Consider the following 3,786-nt stretch of genomic DNA (forward strand, 5'->3'; position numbering starts at 1 on the left):
GGACTTCAGGATATATTCTATGTACTTAAGAAAACCTAGTAGGTACATATAATTATTAGTTTATGATTTATATATATATATATATATATATATAGTTACTTATATAAACGAAAGTAAACGGCTTTTACTCATTTTGTCACTTATTTTGTTAGTCATTTATTAGTATTATTATTGTTTCTCTATATGATTAATATATTTTATTAATTCTCTACATAAATTCTAAATGTAATATAGTAATTATGTAACTGTTTTTTACAACAACTGATTAGGTATACATGATATTATTATGTTTTGTAAAAGTGGAAAAAAAAGTTAATAATAGTAATGATTATAAATATTAAATATAAACACTTTTAGTGAAACTTTTTGTTATGTCGCCATAAATATATTCCTCGGTAGTATAGTGGTAAGTATCCCCGCCTGTCACGCGGGAGACCGGGGTTCGATTCCCCGCCGGGGAGATTTTTTTATATATTCGTCTTCTTTATTACTACAGGATATTCTGGATTAGGTTTCTTTATCTTTTCCTAGTATCTGAATGATTTGTGGTCTGTGAAGGATGCCATAGTTTTTTTTACTGGCACATTGCTCAAAATAAGGGAAAAATACGACACGGTTTTCGGTCTATTCTATACACAAGGCAGCTATCAGCCACTATCCACGGTAGTTTATAATATTTATGTAAGTATATATGTATTATAATTGTTACAATAAGTTTTCCGTCTAAAATGTCAAAACTGTCTATCTCGCTCTAAAAGTTAACACAGCCAAGAGATGGGATGTTAAAACATAGCAGTGTAGACGGTTAATTTATTGTAACAATTAACCACATCAATACATAAATATGATAAACTACCCTCGATAGCCGCCTTGTGTATAGAATAGACCCATTGGAATCGTATTGGAAGAAAAGTATTGATTCATGTATTAAAATAATGATGCCTGTCCACGAGGGATTCTTTTCGTATAAATATCGGTATCGAACATTGATAATATTATATCAATGGTATCAAAATAAATTATCAATACAAAAGTATTTTTATACACTTTGTTGACGACCGGGCCCTACTGACGACATTCCTTCGCTGCTGCGGTGTCTTGGGCCTAGACATTGAGTCACTGTTCCGTATGAGGATCCTGAACAGTCGTTGCCAACACCACATCTCGAATAAATCGAGTCGTTGTTTCGTAAATTATAGTATTTCACAATATCATAGATGAAAATTGCACCAACTAATATAAACAAATGTATACAAACTAAAAAGAAATTACAAAAAAATATTCGCCCAACGTGGGGCTCGAACCCACGACCCTGAGATTAAGAGTCTCATGCTCTACCGACTGAGCTAGCCGGGCAGTTAACGTTGAAGTCAAATCTACCGTTCAGGAATACAGCATCTATAAATAATAAAATACACTACAGAACCACAAACTTATCTAAAGAATGCATGGGAGAGCCACAGTCGTAAACTACCCAATCAAGACTCGCAACTGGACAGTATCTGAGATTCGAATGACGTTTTCAAAATGGCATCCGTACAGTAGTTCCGTTCTTTAGATAAGTTTGTAGGACTGTAGGTGAGTGCTTTCAAATGATATTAGGCGGCCACAGACGTACAGTTTTTGTAGCAGGTTGAGCATGGGACAGACAATAACTGTACGTTAGTACATTTAAATCTATCGAACTGTCAACAGACCGTGCCCATATGTTTATTTATATATTTGAAAAAGACACGTTGAGTACATAACAATTTATTAATTCAGGACGTTCACAACATGACATTTAGAATAAAAATTACAGGTTATCAGTTCGGAAAATCAGAAAAAACAAAGTGGAGGAAAAAAAGAAAGCAAAAATAGTTTTATACAAAAGAAATAAAATTTAAAAAAACAACAATGATTCAAAAAGTACAAATTAAACAATAAAATAGAATTTAAAAAACAGAATATATAATGGATCGCCAAAAATATCTACATCTCTAGGGAGTGCATTGATCAACCGCACAGCCCTCGCTATTGGTGCCTGGTGAGCCTGACATGAGGAAACAGCTTTCACCCAAAATAAGTCATGGCTGCGACCACGCATGTAATTGACGGGTGCGTAAAAATTTAAATTTTCTAGAATATCGGGATTAAAAATGATACCACGTGAGAGTAGGGAAAAATGCTTTAAGAGCAGAAGTGACCTACGAGCTTCAAGATAATGGAAGGCGAGCATGCCTTGAAGAAAGTTAGTCGGAAAAGACTCGTTAGAGAAGGTGTCAAAAGGAAAATAATCATAAACTTTAAAATAGAGATGACGAAGAATTTTTTTTGAACACGCTCTAAAACAAGCTTATAGGAAACTTCATAAGGACTCCAGATGATGGAGCCATACTCAAGAATACTCCGTACTAACGACACATAGAGTGTACGTAAAACAGTTGGATTCTTGAATGACTTGGCTTGTCTCATGAAGAATCCTAGAAGCTTGCTCGCATGCAATGCCGTAGAAGTGATGTGCGAGCAAAATGATAAACGTGAGTCAAACAACATGCCAACATCTTTAATTTCTGATTGACGCTTCAGTAATCTATTCGACATATTATAGTTGTAAATAATTGGAGATCTTGATTTCGAAAAGCTAATACACACACATTTATCAGTATTAAATTCGAGTTTATTTTTTTTCGCCCAAATTTAAATTGAATTGAGAATATTTTGTAATATGTGTCAATCTAATTCACTGTGAATTGACGCATATAATTTTAAATCGTCTGCAAAAAGTAGAAACTGGATTCTATTTATAACATTGACAATGTCATTAATGAATATAAGAAACATAATTGGACCAAGATCTGATCCTTGGGGAACACCTGAATAAGTTTGAAAGACGTCGGATCTACACCTTGCATACTCAGCATATTGACAGCGATGCAAAAAGTAAGATTTGAAAAAGTTGATAAAATTTATAGATCCACCTACTGCACTTAATTTGTTAATGAGAATATCATGATCCACTCGATCAAAAGCCTTTGAAATATCTGTATAAATTGCGTCCACTTGACAATTTACGTTCAGCGAATGAGATATGTACTCAGTATACGTTTTGAGGTTTGTAACTGTTGACCGAGCTGATCGAAATCCATGCTGAGCGTCAGTCAGTTGACCGTCTACATGTTTATAAATATACCTATGCAAAATAGACTCAAATAATTTAGCTGGTGCAGATAGAACAGCCACCAGGCGAAAATTTATTATTTCAGAGCGCGAGCCTTTTTTGTGCACCGGACGAATACGGGTTAGGCTCCAACAATCTGGGAAGACAGAAGTACTTAGGCTGAGATTAAATAAATATAGTAGGGGGTCAGTCAACAACTTATGACAGCCCTTTAAAATCCAAGGGGGGATACCATCAGGACCTACTGAGGATTTTGGATATAGTCGAGAGAAAGCATACACCATGTCAGCCTCATCCAGAAGACCAATATCTAGTACTGGCCAGGAAGATGAAATACTAAACGGGTGAGGTGTGGGCAATATTGAAGGAGCTTTAGAATAAACAGACATAAAATATTGAGCAAAACCGTTAGCAATGGACTGGGAGCCACTCAAAACATTCCCTTCCAGAGACATAGATGATAATTGAGCAGAAGAGTCGCGCGTACTTCTAACGTAATTCCAAAATGATTTAGGATCTGACGCTAACTTCCCCTCGATACCATCAATGTATCACTTATACGCAGCACCGATGGAACGATGCACACTTCTACGCAGATTAGAACAAGCAAGTGTCAAAAACTATGG

General features: G+C 35.3%; 2 non-coding genes across 2 annotated transcripts; one reads left to right on the forward strand and one right to left on the reverse strand.

The window, feature by feature from the left end:
* The first annotated feature begins 389 nt into the window (after window positions 1-389).
* TRNAD-GUC (transfer RNA aspartic acid (anticodon GUC)) lies at window positions 390-461 on the forward strand. The gene has a single exon. It is a non-coding gene; the product is annotated as a tRNA-Asp (tRNA).
* Window positions 462-1,283: 822 nt separating this feature from the next.
* On the reverse strand, window positions 1,284-1,356 carry TRNAK-CUU (transfer RNA lysine (anticodon CUU)). Its single transcript has one exon. It is a non-coding gene; the product is annotated as a tRNA-Lys (tRNA).
* Between the last annotated feature and the right edge of the window lie 2,430 nt (window positions 1,357-3,786).

This window comes from Rhyacophila brunnea, unplaced genomic scaffold (assembly GCF_057557595.1).
Source record: "Rhyacophila brunnea isolate RB1 unplaced genomic scaffold, BYU_Rbru_1.0 scaffold_7, whole genome shotgun sequence".
NCBI lineage: Eukaryota > Metazoa > Arthropoda > Insecta > Trichoptera > Rhyacophilidae > Rhyacophila > Rhyacophila brunnea.